The sequence below is a fragment of the Panthera onca genome, chromosome B1 (genome assembly GCF_046562875.1).
Source record: "Panthera onca isolate mPanOnc1 chromosome B1, mPanOnc1 haplotype 2, whole genome shotgun sequence".
Classification (NCBI taxonomy): Eukaryota; Metazoa; Chordata; class Mammalia; order Carnivora; family Felidae; genus Panthera; species Panthera onca.
Window position 1 is genome coordinate 73,638,874 of NC_138342.1, and position 18,113 is coordinate 73,656,986.

Below are 18,113 nucleotides of genomic sequence, written 5' to 3' on the forward strand. Positions count from 1 at the left end.
ATGTTTATTTTTGAGAGAGAGAGCGGGGTAGGGGCGGAGAGAGAGGGGAACAGAGGATCTGAAGCAGGTTCTGTGCTAACAGCTGAGAACCTGATTGTGGGGCTTGAACTCATGAACTGTGAGATCATGACCTAAGCCGAAGTTGGACGCTTAATTGACTGAGCCACCCAGGTGCCCCTTGAACAACAATTTTTGAGAAGTGTATCAGGAGAAAGCAAATTCATATCAGACTAAAAAAGAAGAAAGATGATTAAAAATGTCTATATTATATTCAGCAGTCCTGTCCTACACAGACATGATTTGGGATAAAAATCTGGAGCTGATGCAAAATTCTGAATCCCGATGATATCTGCTATAGTGTACTTATTAAGGCAGACACATAGGCACAGACTATAACATTTTAGAAAAAAAATTGTCAACAAGAATTGAAACAAAAAAAGATGCTCTGATTACTCAGAAAATATAGTGAACACAAATGTTTAGCTCCCTCAAGCATTTAATTTACCCAAAGTTGTACATTATAAAAAAGAGAAGAGTCTCCCATAGACACAATATGATTGTTTTAATTTTAGACTATTTAGAAATCAATATGCTGAAAAAACAATCAAGAGTCTATCCCCATAAAACATCTTGATTACTCCCCTTGAACTAGATCTTCCACTTTGCTGGACAATTTGCAATTCAGGCTTAAAAAAGGATCCTCTGCAACTCCTTTTCTCCAGAAAATTAGTAGATGGAAATGTGATCTTTTAAGGAGCACTGGAGCTCTCTGTCCAGCTGTCTGTTACTGAATTAGCAAGAGTGCTGAGGTCCCTGGAGGTGCCTGTGACTGTGAACTGTTACCCTCTAGCCTTGAGTTTTTTCAAGGTTTGCTTGGTTCTGCAAGTGTCACAAGCTGTGACTACTGACTAAAGCAGTAGGGTTGGCTTCGGTATCCACCGGGTTTAAGACCCAAGAATTAACATGTTTAAGTGGAATCTGGTGTGTAAGTAAGTCCAAGAAGGCTCCCTGCCTCAGATTGCACAGCTGATGCCCACAATTTTTCTGCCACATCAGACCTCTGGGACAGAGATCACTGCGTTGTCACTTAGAAAGGCTCACAGCATTGACTCTCAATTTCGGAGGAAGGGCTGCAGGAATAATTAGATTCCCTTCCCCCCACCACTCTGGAGCCATTCATATCCTCTCTTCAGACCCCATTCCTTCCCCCCTCAGCAGAAAATCGGTAGAGAATTAGAAAGAAGAGGTCCAGGTTTTAGCCCCAGCTTTAACAATCATGAGGACACATTATTCACTCATCTGGGGCTCACCTGTTATCTTTTTTCTCCCCTGTAAGTAAGGGCAAGACTGAACAGTGGTGTTCAAGCCTGGCTATTGGAATCATTTTAGGACCATCATAAAATATAGATTTCCAAGCCCTACATTTAGATTCGGATTCAGATTCAATAGGTCACAGCATTTAGCCTTCCAGCTAAGGGTCCGTTATTATTACCTGGTAATAATAATTCAGGCCCCCAATTATTCTGCCAGCTTTAAAATAAAACCGATGATCTAATTATAGACATGAAAAATCAGAAAGCTGTTATTGTGCTGGCAACTCCAATAAGCCCAAATAAAAAGCTGTGAAAATTTTTCTCACTGGCATTCAAGACAGTAAGTAATCTAAATTGTAAGCTCATATACATTTTCCCCCATGAAATTCAATAAAGTCTTTTCAATTCAAATGCAGCCTCTAAATGTTTTTGTTATTCCGGACTTGACTCTTATGCAACAAAGCTAGCTTATCACTAATCTAAAGATTCTGATGAAGGAAGATGAAAAAGGAGTTCAGGACATCTTTATAGAAAAGTGAATCTCCATATTTGACTGAACTCCAAATCAACTAATTTGGGTACCCGAGTCTCTGTTTTAACTGGCACTGTTCTTCTGGTTGAAGGTATAACTGTTTTCAAAAGGGTATTAATATCATAATGTTGTTCTATTCCATAGGAAAGGTAGCAAGAGCTGAAAGAAGCCCACCAAACATTTTAAAAAACACAAATGAAGACATTCTCCTCTGATTTTATCTCCTAATAGCTCGGGTTGCAGCAAAACACACTGATGGTAATTTCTCAAAATGCATGCAAACGTACTTAAACATTTTACTAAAATGCTGAACAAGTCATAGAGCAACTGAAAAATAAAATCTGGCAGGTTCTGCCCTTTCTTTTGGGGTTATGAGTACCAAGTGGTCTGATTCATCTTCAAGAAGCTGTTGGTTTCTAACACGGGGGTTTATACCTACGAGGCACACAGGAAAGGAGACTTGTAGGAGAGAATAGAAAGGTTTGCTGGATTTGTGACAGTCACTTGATCACCCTTGCCCCTCTGTGCCAATGATGGTACTTGTGTTCTGGGAAACGAAATGCTCATGCTACAATGTGGTATATCGCGTAATTTCAATACTTCATTGAATTCAACTGAAACAAGGCCTAGCCAGTAAATTATTGCAAATGAGAGTTTTTTAAAGGCAGGAAATGACAGATTTATGATGTTATGGCCATGCTGACTAGATTTTCTTAATGGAGTAGTATTAGGAAAAGAAATCTTATATTCAAAATAACAACTCTCGGCTAATATTTTAGTCTAAACAGAAATCCTGCTGTGATTCTCTCCCCCCACCTCGATACTCATTTTCTTTTCTAAATGTTTCTTAAATAAAGCTCACACTACCCTGCCTCATTCTTTACTTCTTCCTTCTATATCACCACTCCTTCTGCACTGCCCACCCAGATCCATTCATCTTTCATAAACTAGCTCACATTCCACCTTCTCCTTGAAGCCTTTCTAGATTAATGCAGTCCCCAAGGATCTCTTTCTCATCTGACTTTAGTGTCATGAATTAATGGTAAGTCATAATGTCTTGCCTTTCTCAAGGCAGTTCTGCCTTTCAGAATATTGTGTAAATGCTTGTGTATCAGATTTCCTGTTGACTCTTGGGGTCTGACAAACAGGAAGCATCTCTTCTTTGTGTCACTTAAAGCACTGGCTTTTGGACTTTTTGGACCATGATGCATAATAAGATATACAATCTACATCATAGTCGGATGTGTATATATACATATAAACATATATTTAATCAAAAAGTTCCATGAACTATACTTACCCTTCTATTCTGTTTTACTCTACTTCATTTTTTGAAAATAAAAATGCCATCAGACCCAGTAAACTGACTTCACAATGGGTTGTGACCAGTTCTAGAAGGGCACTTACTGATTACCATGGGGTTGCTATATACATTTCCCTCACTTAAGACATAATTTAAAAATTGTGTGAGACCTTTTGGCTCTCTTTAGTACATGTTTCGGAATTATTTTTTTTTTTTCATCCACTTTTTCAAACCATCATACTTTTGCCTTTTGGGTCATTGGGGACAATTAATCCCTGGCATATACAGTACTTTCCATCTTTTTGCCCTGAGCACTGTTGTCATAAAAATAAGATCTCCTGCCTCCTATAAAACTCCAATCTCCGTTCTCTCATTCCCTTTTATTCTCACAATAGGCAAAGTAGGGGGTAGACATTTCATGGATGAAGAAATTGAGACATAGAGGATTATGACTTTTTCAAGGGTACGTCTCCTTTTTAATCAGGTTCTTACAAATTAGCGAATAGGGGGGTTCAGTTGGTTAAGCATCTCACTTCGGCTCAGGTCATGATCTCGAGGTTTGTGAGTTCGAGCCCTGCGTCGGGCTCTGTGCTGACACCTTGGAGCCTGGAACCTGCTTCAGATTCTGTGTCTCCCTCTCTCTCTCCGCTCCTCCCCTGCTCACGCTCTGTCTCTCAATAATAAATAAACGTTAAAAAAAATTAGTGAATAGCGTTTCTAGATATTTGAAGGGTATAACATTGGGTGATGTGAACAACATAGAGCCTCCCTGGATATGCATGTACCTAACTTACCCAGGTCAAACAGTTTACGGTCATGACCAGATGAGTTAGTGGCCCTGCCGGACTTCAGTGTGAGGGTGGGTCTGCTTCCTTTCACACTCATCTTTCCGTCTCCATCTTCTCTCAGTTTTTCACCCACCCAGAGCTACCTGTTATTCCTGGGCCTCTTCATGTTTTGGCCCCTGTACCAGGACTGCTCCTCTCTCTCCTCTTTACCAAACTAGTTCCTCTTGTTCTTCAGGTCCCTGCACACAGTCCTCGTCCTCTCTACCTCCACAACCTGACTTCCGCAGCATGGTCTACAGGCCCTGTCAAGCACTGAACCAGGTGGTACTCACTCCCTGCCCAGTTCTGCCAGCAGAGGCTGTGTCTCGCTCAGTCTTCTATTCCACAGACGAGGACCATGGTGAGTTCTAGATAAACAAGGTTGATTGCATGAATGAATCAATGAATGAGTGCACAGAGGGCAGAAATTGCTAGCACTGAAAGAACTCACGCGTGAGCTGGGGCTGGAACTGTGTGTCCTGACTCCCAATCTTTTATGATTTTGGATTCCATGACGGACATTTTAATGCTCCCCCATAAGTTGTAGGTTTTTTGACTGGGAATTCATACAGTGAAGGAGACCTATATCCCATAAGTATATCTGAGGCACAGTCAAGACAATGTTGCAGGGACAAATAATTAAGGCAAGTGTATTGAGGCAATTAAAAAATACCCAAATTTCAAAATGGCTTGTTGGACCTCACCCCAACCTCCAGTTGAGACTGATCCGATTCAGGTCATGTTTCAGGCCTCCACTTCCCATATGAAGCCATGCTTTTTTTTTTTTTTTTTTCTCATCATTTTCATAAAAGTCTAGTTAATGATTAGGTGAAGCCTCACCACACCACAACACACTGTACGTGGCTCAGCGTGAGTTCCTCTGCTCTGTTTCCAAAATAAATCCCAGTGATATAACATCTAGACTTGCAATGGCGATTACTACTCTTTTTTCCTGTTTATGAATCAACAACCCATTTCCTCGCCCCCCACCCAACACATAAAAACTTAAAAAGTGCTCTTGGTGATTCTATTTAAAGAACATTCTCTAATACAAACTCCTGTCATTCGCAGATAGCAACAGAGCAGATTTTCTTCTTTATGCTGTGACTCATGTGTCTTTATTCCCAGGCTCAGGGCAGGCCAATGGTGAACACAATGGAAAAGAAAGAATAGTTTATAACTGGAAAATAAGCACATTCAAGAGAAGTACACTCAAAGCATTATCAAAGTAAAATATGCAGCAGCACCAACAAGAGCAAACAAAAGCCCACGCGAGAGATGTGTAAATATTTCATGAGACTAAGCCTTAATCAACTCTCTCCCCAAATCTTGCTGGGGTTGTAAACACTTCAGTTTCTTTCAGTCCTATCATGACCCAGATTCCCCGCAAAAATAAAATGAAGACACGGACTGATGGTTCTTTCACAAATGTGTTGTGAAAAATATTGCCATGGAGCATATCCAGGTTTGCTTTAACAGGAAGATCCCCTTAATAAAAGGTGCTTGCTTCTCGGTGACTCTGAGCTGCTTTCTCCCCTCCTCCTCCAACCCTTGCCTTTTCCCCACCGCCTCTGCTGCTTTCTGGACATTCACATCATCTTAACCTTGAACTGCCTACACTCCAAGCAGAGATTTCTCCCACTGCTTCTCCAGGAGGCCCTTCAAACCCGACGGCTGTTTGCTGCCTTCCCACCACCCAAAATTCACTTCCCAGTGTCCAAGAACCCCTCTTCCCCTGCACCCCCTCTTTTATAGTCCACTGTTGTGTCTGAAATTTTGCATCTATCTTTTAGATCTGCCTGGATAGCGTGAAAATCTGTTGTGTGTATATCGGCTGGCAGTGTTCTTCAGATTTTTTCCTAAGATCCATCTCTACAGAACCCTTTATAGCCTCTAGTCTGTACCCTGACTTAATGTGGTTCCAAAGTTCACCTCTACATGCTGAACAGGTCTCTACAATGATTTCCCTTTATCAACCTCTGCCTCCCCTCCTTCTCTCTCCACTTGTCTCAAGATAAACTATATATGCAAGTGTGTATGTGGATAAACGCACACATACATGTATATACACACACATATGAAATATATGAAAACTACAGCGTTTTGACTCTAAAGAAAATAGACATGGGAAAATGAGAAAAATACAAGTATAGTATTGCCAAACACACACACACACACACACACACACACACACACACACACCCCTATTTGGATATTCACAGTGTGCAGACCTGATGGATTATAATCCCCACGCCTCCCAGCCCAAGAACAAGAACAAACAGGCTTCGTCTCCCATTTACCTTCAAAGCCAGAGCCTAAGGGAGCAATGACCTTGCAGAGAAATTCATCACCTGCGAGAAAGACGGCCCCTCCTGGAGCGCAGGACGGGATGGGGACAAGAGCAACAGGCAAACGATCAGCGGGCAAAATGTGGGACCGAATCCATACCCCCGGCGGTACCGAGCACACCACAAAGCTCCGGTCTCCCGGGCTGGACGCCGGGCAGAGGTGGCGCAGGGGGGCGTCTCCTCCCGCGGCCGCCGGTCGCCTACCTGCTCTCGCTGGGCTCACCCCGGCGCCGCGGGGCCGCTGCCTGCGCTGTGGCGGGGGTTTCCCGTCGCATATCCCAAGCGGCGGCTCTCGGCGCCACACGGATAGCTCCGGCGGGCTCCGGAGCGGCGGTCCTTTTTCGCCCCGTTCCGGGAGCTAGCTGGGTGCTCGCAGGAACTGAAATTACTATGCAAAGAGCAGAGGCGGCGCGCAGGAGCCGGGCGGAGACCGCGGGGGCCGCCCCCACCGCGGGGCTGCAGCCGCCGCCGCCCGGCACGGAGCCAAATTGGAGGTGGGAGTTCACGTGCCCGACTGCTCCTCCGTCAGGCCCGGGATGCGCCCACCTGTCCACGGAGGGCAGCGCCGCCGGGCCGGAGCATCCGGGGAAGGGGCTGCAGCTTCGCAGGCAGCGGCGGCGGTGGCGGCGGCAGCAGGGCGCCGAGCTCCGCCCCCGCCGCACCCCAGCCCAGCCTTCCAGGTCCCCCGGGAAGGGTTTGCAGCGGCTACTTGCAGCGCGGCAGGGGGGTGGGGGGTAGCGGGGCAGCGGCTGGAGGGTCAGCGTTCTGCTGCAAGGTGACCAGCGGCAGGTGGAAAGTTAAGGAGACTAAGGTAGAGGACTAGGGCCCAGAGCGACTCGGCAGGAATTCTGGCCGTTGCTCCTTCCCACAGGTCACCAGACTCCATGTATGTGTCTAGACTCTAGCAGACGGTTTCTAATAAAGCCACGTGCAGCGAAAATCTGAGAACAAGGAACTCCCCGACGTTTCACATGTGTTGCAAAACGGACAGTATCCTGCGTATTTGGAGATGGCATTGCGGACGGTTTTCTTGTCCTTCTTCCCTCTCCCCCACCCCCACTGATGGGCGTGGATGGCTTTGAAAATCGTCCCTGCCAAGTGGCTCCGGTAGTACTATATGGATGTGTAGTATGGTTAACAGCTAGAGATGCTGCAAATGATACAAGGAAAATAACTGTTATTAACTGAATATTGTTGGCAGGCACTATGTAAAAGGCCTTATATGTGCCTTCTCTGAGTTCCACAGCAACTCAGGGGGGTGGGTATTGTTCTCCACTGTATAGGCAAGAAAACAGGCTTCCATGATTTAGACACTTTGGTTGAGGCCACACCCTAGTAACCTGCACAGCCAGGATTCAACCCACTCCAAAATATGTCCTCTGAACTAGTACACAGGACTCACCCAAGGATCTTGTTGTAATGAAGATTCTGATTATGTAGGTCTTATGTGGGCATTGCTAAGAAGCTCACAGTGATGTCCATGCTGTTGGCCAAGGAACCAAACTTTCTAACCTACTAGACCAGGGATTTGAATTAAATTATTTCACCCTAGCTCTAGTTGGTTGATAACAACTTTTTTTAAATTCTTTTTTATTTTTGAGACAGAGCGCGACAGAGCACAAGCAGGGGAGGGGCAGAGAGAGAGGGAGACACAGAATCCGCAACAGGCACCAGGCTCTGAGCTGTCAGCATAGAGCCCGACACAGGGCTCAAACCCAAGGACCGTGAAATCATGACCTGAGCTGAAGTCAGATGCCTAACCAACTGAGCCATCCAGGCGCCCCATGGCAGCTCTCTGAAGGTGGGTTAAGAAGGACTCTGTGGTTGTATCTTGGCTCCTAGTCAGAGAATACTGTAATCAGTTCATCATGTTCAATTTGGTTGTGGAGAGATGGTTGTGACAATGTGCTGGGTGGCCATCCCCTTCCAAAACAACAGGGGTGGCTATGGTATAATATCGAAGGCGTTGGTGCACCAAGGACAGATATCTTCCATTCCAGTTCTCACCCTCATTAAGAAAAGCTTAAAGTTTTACACCTGACGTATGTAACACAAAACACTTTACAAAGCGTGCACATAAATAATTTTATCTGTCTTTATAACAACACTGTAAGGCAAGAATAATTTCATGTTACAGGAAAGAAAACTGAGGTGGACTGAGTTTCCTGAGGTTAACAATTAATATGCAGGCAGTAGTGGTTAGACTGTGACAGATCTCTAATTCAAGGTTGTTTTTACTATGCCACGTGGGTAGTTCCTACTGATGCTGTAACAAATTACTGCAAATTCAGTAGCTTGATATAACACAAATGTATTAGCTTACAGTTCTGGAAATTGAAAGTCTGAAAATAGGTCTTACAGGGCTAAAATCAAAGGACCAGCAGGGCTATGCATTCCTTCTGGAGGCTCTGAGGGGATAATCTTTTCCTTCCTTATTGGTCCCAGTTTCTGGAGACAGCCTATATTCCCTGGCTTGTGACCATTGTGATTACCTTGGGTACACCCAGATAATCCAGAAGAATCTCTCCATTTCAAGATCCTTAATTTAATCACATCCATGAAGGGCCTTTTGTCATGTAAGGTAACATATTCATAGGTCCCAGAGATTAGGATTAGATATTTTTGGAAGATTATTATTATGCCTACTGAAACCTCAATTGGTACTTATCTTAACAGTTTCTACCATACCTTATTGGTCTGAATGACACTGAGGTAATCCTTAGGGGAAGTCCTAACTGCTGTTAAAGGCCCTCTTTAACAATACAGAATTGTTCAAAATTCTGCTTCTCAAATATCTGCTTCTAGGATAAATAATGCAATTCAAAACTCAGACAAAATCGAGTGTAACTTCAATTCCAAACCAAGTGATGGTTTTTGAAGTGATGAGAAACAGTAAACCAGTATGTCAAACAAAATCAATAAAAATTATTGAACACCTTTTATGCTCAAGACATTTATAGAAAAACTCTGATATAGAGAAGTTTATCATATTATTGGGGCACAGAATTTCTGAAAAGTGAAATAATAAAGGATTTAAACAGAAGAAATAATAGGAGAAGCCACATGAGATGGTATATGATTAATTGCCAAGTAAATTAGATAAATTTGGAAGTTAGACTAATACTGGAGAGTAGATACAAAACTGGAAAGGTGGGTTGGAAAGGTTGTGTTGCTTAGGATCTTAAATGTCAAACTAAGGAGTTTAGACTTCCCCTGCAATAATAACACTGATAATAACCCCTTATGTTCACATAGAATAATTTACCAAGCACTTTTTACATATTTTCAGTCACTTGACTTCCTCCCGTAAGCCCCCAGAAAAGCAGGCCTGTGCATGCGCATGCAACACACAAGGAAGGAAATGCAAGTCTCTTATCAAAGTGGTGTTCTTGACCATTCTATGTAAAATTGCAGCTCCCCTTCCCACTTACATGTGCCATTCTTTTATCTTCCTTACCCCTGCTCTATGTTTTTCCATTGGGCCCACTACTGTATCTTGATAGAGTATATATTTGTTTATTGATATCTACTGTTTATGAGGGCAGGGACTTCATCTCTAGTTCACTGCTATATCCTTATCGCCTAAAATAGTGTCCAACACTTATTAAGTGCTCAGGAAATATTGTCGGATGGATCATTATCTCCAATTTAGAAATCAGGAACGAAAATCCCAGATGTTTAAATGACCTTCATGATGTCCAACAGCTAAAAGTGCCTTTACCAAGACTGAAGCCCAATGTCTGGCCCGATGCTTTTTTTTTTGATAGACTATTCCCTTTCTGAGTGAAAGCTGTTAGTCATGTTTAAATAGGGGCAGCAATATATTTTAAAAAGATAAGAATTTGAGAGTAGAATCCTCTCTAAATGTCACATCTTTCCTAAAAGCTTCATCCATCTAGCTGGATTGGCAAGAAACATTGGCAGGACAGAGTTACCAACAGTGAATTCTGGAGGGCTGCCGTCAATTCCATGCTAGTTAGCACTGACTAATACTGTAAGTTGTTTTGTAAGTGTTCTGTTAATTCATGTGCACATGTCTTGACACTCTGGATTATAGGCTTTTGGTCTCAGGGACTATAACTTCTATTTCTTTTATTTATTTATTAAAAAATCTTTTTTAATGTTTATTTATTCTTGATAAAGAGAGAGACAGAGCACATGTGGGGGAGGGAAAGAGAGAGAGGGAGACACAGAATATGAAGTAGGCTCCAAGCTCTGAACTGTCAGCAAAGAGACCAATGTGGGGCTCAAACCCATGAACCATGAGATCATGACCTGAGCTGAAATCGGACACTTAACCGACTGAGCCACCTATTTCTTTTATATCCCTGCATTCTGCCCAGTACTGGGTTCTAAATAGACTTACCACTGCATGGTTACAAGAAGGCTGCCATCACTACAAAAATTATTTTATTACAGGGCACCTGGGTGGCTCAGTCTCTTAAGCATCTGACTCTTCATCTTGGCTCAGGTCATGATCTCACAGGTTTGTCGGACTGAGACCCACATCAGGCTCTGTGCTGACAATGTGGAACCTGCTTGGGGTCCTCTGTCTCCCTCTCCCTCTGCCCCTCCCCTGCTCGTGCACATGCATGTACTCTCTTTCTCAAAATAACTAAACTAAAAAAAAAAAATTCTATCATTACAAACCACATTCAAAACAATGTAGGGGATCTGAATATGCCACTGCAAAATATGTCATTTTGTCATATGTCCAGTTTTGAGCTGGAGGCAAATAGGAGTCAACAGATGCATAAGAAAGCCTTCTTGGAGCTTTCCTTATCAGACTAAAAGAAAACTTCTGAGAAATGAGGACTGCTATAAGCCCCTTTCCTGGGAAGTCTTGTGGCCATGAAAAAGATGGAGAGCCAGCCCCAAGATGGGTCTGCGAACCAATCTTACTAAAATAACCCTTGGCTTTCATTAGGTTCCCCTCATACATTTACCTTGCCACAGTTTGCTGCCCCTAAAAGCCTATACCCCCTTTTCCTTTGTCTGGTCATTTCTCTACAAAATGATGGCTCTTTATTAAGATAAGCCCACCCATTTGAGTCATACATCACTGAGTTTCTACTGGATCTATGCACAACGCACAGGTAAATAAATTCGGTTTCTTTTTCCTGTCTTAATTTGTCTTTCTCTGTCTATAGGGCTTCAGCTGGAGAAGTTAGGAGGATAGAAGGAAAATATTTTTTTCCTCTTCTACAACAGGAAGAAAAGAATTCCTGTGGAAAAGGGAACCTCCATTTTTTTTTTCATGGAAGAAAAACATTTTCCAGAACCCACTCTCCTAGTCCCAAATAGTTGGCCAGAATTCAGTCACCAAATCACCCAGGAAGACTCTGAAAATGGGCCCCTAGCAAGGAGGAATGGACCTGCCTTGATTTTTCTAGGTTGTCTAGAAAAAATCCTGGTGCCCCAATCAAAATTGAGGTTCTGTTAGTAAGGGAGAAGGAAGGTCGGCCCTAGGATCATCCCTTAGCAATATCTTTCACAGACACTGAAAGTGACTGTGACTCACATTCAGGTCTGTTTGGAGGTTCCCTGCCTGCATCTGGATTTCTGGAAGACCCTAGCAAGCCGTATAAGTTAGGTTCCTACTTATTTTCCTCCCTCCCTCCCCCCTCTCCTCCTTCCGTCCCTCCCTACCCAACTTCCGGTTCCCCCTCTTCTGATGCTAAGTAGCCTTCTGCAGCATCATCTTTTGCCTACTTAGTATTCCACTGTATATTTAATCAATGTCCTATTGCCAAATGTTTAGATTATCTCTATCTGGAATATTCTTAAGCTAGGCTTGCTCAATTGATTGCATAAGAGACACTCGGATCACTGCTTGTCCTACTGACATCATCTCTTGCTGCTCCCTAAACTCACATTTTCTATTTCTGTAATAGTTTTTATCACACTAGTAGATTGTTCTGCGACACCATGACTTTGCTTTGATTGTGCCCTCCACCCACCCCCCCCTGGAAGTGCCCTTTCCTCATAGCTGCTTATCAAATTCCTATTCACCTATCAAAATTTGAGTTAGCTTTCGCTTCCTTCAGGAACACTTGCCAAAACCACCCATTCTTCTATTTAATTACTTCCTCCTCTGTGATACATCTGTATGAAGTATCCATCCTTGTCGTAGTTAATAAAACACTGTACTACAATTCATGTTTTTTCTCCTGAATACACTCAGAGTTTCATGAGAACCAAGTCTTTGTATTATACCATTTTTTATTATCAAACGTAGCACATCACCTGTTGATTGTTAACATTTGTGGAACTTAAGGCCAACAGTTTTTTAAAGAATTGACTCTGCTCCAGCTGTTGCGCTAGGCATTTTGAAAATCAACTACTCTAATTAAAGTGAGAGAAGATGGAGCAATCATTTCATCACAAAAGATTTCTAGCTAACTTTAAGATGAAGGAAGAGTCCTAAATGGCTTCAGGCTCTGACAACTGGGGTTGTGTCTACACTGTTGTCACGGGTATGCAATGTGGAAGGATTTGGTTCTTCATCTGGCCATTTTAGCCACGTACACTTGTGGATAGCCACCTTCTATTTAAAACCTGCATGTCATACATGTGAAAGTCTATTTCATACAGGACTGTGTTCCAGTGATTATTTTTGCTAGGTGCTTTTGGGCTATAAGGAACAAAAATCATGCTCAGTTCACCTCAGCTACTGGAAACTTGTTTAAAGTGCACCAGGAAATAAGGATGCAGGGAACCATCTATGCCAGACACCTGCTGTCTCTGTCTTCTTGACTTCCATTCACCCCTTGCTAATGACTACATCTCAATTTTCCATTGAAGAGCTACATAACTCAGTCCATGTGACTAGGTGGGGCTGACCCTGACCAAGGGGTAAATAGTATGTCTTACTTAGAGCAATAGGAGAACCACCTGTTCCTGGTCACAGTAATTGGATCATGGATGGGTACAAGACCCAAACTATTACTAGAACTCTTGGGAAAGATGGGTCTCCTGACTAGGTATAATGTAAACTGGAACTGTTAATGGAGGCCATTTGTAGACAGTTTGTATGAGGGAGACATGAAGACAAAGGAAAGGAAAGGAAAGCAGAGCTGGGAGATGGAGAGAAAGTGAGGAGTTCTTTTTCTGGTGATATAATTTAAACCATTACATTCAGCCATGCTTGAATTCAAGCTCCACCACTGAATTTTACGTTGGTTAATTATTTTCAAGTTGGGATTGCCTCCCACAACTGAAGAGTTCTTATAGGCTCTTGTAATAGCTGCATGGAAAACGGTATATATTGCTCAGGATACAGCAGCAGACCCTGTGATCAACAGTGATGCTTCTGGTCCAGTGTGAAGCTCTCTGGTGACTTGGTCACATTGTCCCTTTAGAAGCAGCCATCTGCTGTTGCTTCTCCTTCTGAAGACTCTGAAGAACTTTCTAAATGCTTCTTTTCTGCTTCTCTGCCTACACAACTATTATCTGAACCCTTTTTTTTCCTCTGCACAAATTGCATTCAAACTTCCCAGGAAAGAGAATTTGATTGACTGCTTGATACATTCCACTGACTGCTTGATATAGTCCCTTAAATGTAGGGAGTGCTTTCTTACAAGTTGTTCCCTCTGGCATGATTTACTGCCCCATATCTACCTCCTTCATTTGGCTAATACTTACTTAATTTTCATGTCTCCGGTAAAGCCATTTCTCCTGGAAAGGTTATTTGAGTCCCCAGGATTGAGTTAAGTACTTCTACTTTGTGTTCATAAAACACCTTCCTGTTTATCTCTTGATATTTCATTGCCTATTTACTTGTGTGCCTCTCCACTTACCACTCTTAGACTGTAATTTCTTTCTGAACAGGAATTTTTTCTTGGTTTATGTTGAGCGCCTGGCACAGTTCCTAGCACACGGTAGATACAAAAAACAATATTGGCTAAGTATTGAAAAAATATTTGCCATTGAGATTATGGTCTATCCTAAGTCTCTATTAAAAATCTCATTGACCAAACTAGCAATGGGTCTCCAGAGTTGGTTCTCTTAACTTATCTAGGGTGTAACATCAGGAAAAGGAATTGGAATATAACTAATGAAATGAAAGCAGTAGAGTGCCAACAGTTCATATGTACATTTAATTTACATCAACATACATACATACATAGTATTGGGGAGAGGTAGTGAGAGAAATACAGAAATAACAATGCATATAGTATGCATTTGGCATGACATTTCACCATTTTGCATTTGACCTGGGAGCTGTTCCCTCATGGCAGCTCTCATAACAGGGTCATTATCACCGGGGATGATTCTAGTGTTTGAAGGTACTTTTTTTCATATGACCGCTAAACACAATGATGCCTAAACATCAATTAACCATTTCATTTGGTATTAGACCAAAGGCTCAGAAATCTGTTCTAATGCTGGAAGAAAGGAACCAAAGGAGGAGTTAGTACTTTCTTCTAATGAAAAAAAAAAAAAAAAAAAAGATTATTGATAGACAGATAAGCTAGTGTCGAATATATATTTTGACTGGAGAGGTTTGAAGTCTTTGCCTTTTCTTGCTCCATGTTGCCACAGAACTCAGGCTTTTCACTACATACCCTCCAGCTCTCTAGTCCTGAAGCCAGCTCTGACCAAGACAGGCAATAGACTCACATCCTGTAGCTGGTGACATGTGGAAATAATCTCATTGAATTTCCACATTTGACATGGAATGACTAAGGTGGACCATGAACCACCATATCTGCAATGATGATCAACCTTCCTCTCTGTTCTCTATCATGTTCTCTTCATTCGTATGGTCCTACTTCTGCCTGGTTTTTTAGTAAAGCTGCATTCGCTGGCACTCCAGCATGCTTGTTTGAGACCCTGACCCTTCTTAGCTCTTGCCAGCCCTTTTTATCCAATGGCAGTGGGATGATGGTACTTAGGTGCAATTTTTTCTGGTAATTGGGTGGAATCCAGCTCTAAATTAGATAGATCTCCTGGAAAGAGAATGCAACTAGCATGTAGTTTTAAATATAACCACCATCCTCAGTCAGTTGAGCATCTGACTTTGATTTTGGCCCAGGTCATGATCCCACAGTCATGCAATGGACTCGCACTGAGCATGGAGCCTGATTAAGATTTTCTCTCTCTCTCTCTCTCTCACTCTCCCCCACTCATGCATTCTATCTCTCTCTTTCTCTCTCAAATAAAAAAAAATTCAAATAGAACCACCATCTAGAGACTGTCTTGCCTCATTCACTTCTAAGTCTGTTCTACCTTCCCTCCACTTTAAAGATGTGAGCTCTATGTAACAAAATTTGCCCATTCTTTCAGACACTATTACTTTTTTTCTGAGTCAGGCCCATAAACCAAGGTAGTTTCCCTAGTCCAAATTCCCAGCCTTCTCCATCTGCTGAGATCACCAACATCCTCCATAAAAACACAAAACACAAAAAATTATTTAACAGTGCTCATCAACTGATGAATGGATACATAAAATATGGCATATTGTACAACGTAATATTACTTGTCAATAAAAAAAATTATATATGTTCTAGTTAAAAAATAGTCAAAGGATCTGAATAGACGTTTCTCCAAAGAAGATATACAAATGGTCAATAAGCACATGAAAAAATGTTCAATATCATTAGTCAGAAGGAGAATGCAAATCAAAACCACAATGAGATACTACCTCATACCCATTAGAATGTCTACTATCATACAACAGAAAATAAATGCTGGCAAAGATGTGGAGAAATTGGAATGCTCATAACTGCAAAAGGGAATTAGATATGGTACAGCTCCTTTGGGAAACAGTTTGGCAGGTCCCCAAAAGGTTAAACATGGAGTTACCACATGACCCAGCAATTGTACCCTAAGTATATCCCAAGAGAAATGAAAACATATGCCCACAAAAGAATATGTACACAGATGTTCATAACAGCATTATTCATAGCAGCTAAAAAGTAGAAAAACCCAAATATCCATCAACTGTAGTACAAACACCCATAAAATAGAATTTTATTTGGAAATAAAAAAGTATTGATACATGATACAGCATGGAAAAACTCTGAAAACATGTAAAGTGAAAGAAGTCACGAAAGATCACATTTTGTAGGATCCCATTGATAGAAAATGTCCAGAATACAAAAATCTATAGAAATGGAAAGTAGATTAGTGATTGCCTAATTAGGGCTGTAAAGCAGGGAAAAGGAGAGAATGTGGAGTGACTGCTAATGGGTATGGGATTTCTTTTTGGGGTGATGAAAATGTTCTAAGATTAGATAGGGGTGATGGTTGCATGACACTGTGAATATATTAAAAAACATTGTACAATTTAAAATAGTGAATTGTATGCTATGTGAATTTTATCTTTTTTTTTTTTTTTTTTTTTTTTTTTTGAGAATTGGAGAGAGAGCAGAGGAGAGGGGCAGAGGGAGAGAGAGAATATTAAGCAGGCTTCGTGCTGAGGCTCAATCTCGTGGCTACAAAATCATGACCTGAGCTGAAATCAAGACTCAGGTATACTTAACAGACTGAGCCACTCAGGCACCCCATTAATTATGTCTTAATAAAGCTGTTTAAAATATTTTAACAGATAGTTTAAGTCCGATTGAATATTTTTTAAAGTTCTCAACTTCTGTTATTCTAAGAATGAGCTCACGAGTAACCTTTTCATGTCTGTTTCCTTAATGCATTATCCTGATCAATGATACTGTCAACCTGTGCAAATATGTCAACCTGTGCAAATAAATTGATATTTTGGTTTGCATATCCATCTCTTGTGAGTCTTTTTTAGCCCAGATAATTTCCCCAGAGTTTGATCACACTTAGGGTGAACAGATAGAATGGATTTTAGCAAACTGCAAAGCTAAACACCTGGCCTGTGTTAGCCTCATACAGGTACTACATCCCCAAGAGACTCTGCCTAAAATAGCCAACCAGACAGCCAGCTAGCTGGCCTCTTGCTCTTTCTTTTTGGCAGGTCTAACCTACAATATATTGGATGGAATGTTCTTTTTCAATGAGGAACTGTAAAGATTCCTGATGGAAATGTGCAGTATCATATCACAAAAGAAAAATAGAGCAGAAATAAATTTAAAAAATAAGATATAGTTCCTGATTTTGTTTTCTGCAATGGATATGAAGCCTTTGCAAAAATAAACAGTGATTTGGCATTTCGCATCACCACTGCATCAGTCGTTAATAAGGACTGAATTAATGAATGAATAAACTCACGTTATCATATTGTTTGTGGATTGATGAATATATTCAGTTTTCCCAGACTGGTTAAGTTGATGTAGTTATGAAATTGCACAACTCAAGGAATAAAATTGTATTCTATGTAAATGGTGTTTTCTGGATTTGTGCAAAACAGAAAATCTGATTTATCTAACAGCTCTTCCAGAATGGTAGTAAAACCTGGAAAATCAAAGGAAAAATTGGTCTTCCTATCCTATCTTTCCCCTTACCTCACCTAAAGGTAGAATTGTACTAGGTGTCCCACTTTACTTCCTGAAACTTGAAGCCACCAAAGCACTCCTTATTGTCAAGTCAATCAGTTTGATGCCTATTAAGATCCCAGAGAAATTTAGGTTATATTTAGTTCTTATGGATTTACAGACTCATATTCATTGATAATTATATTAACATTATAATATTCAGTTGGCTTAATTTTCTATGGCTGATATTCACCATGATGTGGTAGATTAGATATTACTGATTTTTAGGTAAGGATCCAAATAGAAACGGGTGAAATGCATTTTACGGATTTACATACTTTGGCTGCCATATCTTATATCCTAAATTGACTCTTTTGCATGGGTGAAGACAGAA

General features: G+C 41.4%; 1 protein-coding gene across 2 annotated transcripts in view; it reads right to left on the bottom strand.

Moving 5' to 3' along the window:
* GPRIN3 (GPRIN family member 3) overlaps positions 1 to 6,903 on the bottom strand; it is a 66,888-nt gene extending 59,985 nt beyond the window's left edge. The window contains exon 1 of one of the 2 annotated variants that reach the window (XM_060654643.3): positions 6,528 to 6,903. The gene's annotated coding sequence lies outside the window, so the exon portion shown is untranslated. The other variant, XM_078445908.2, reaches the window with a different exon arrangement.
* Between the last annotated feature and the right edge of the window lie 11,210 nt (positions 6,904 to 18,113).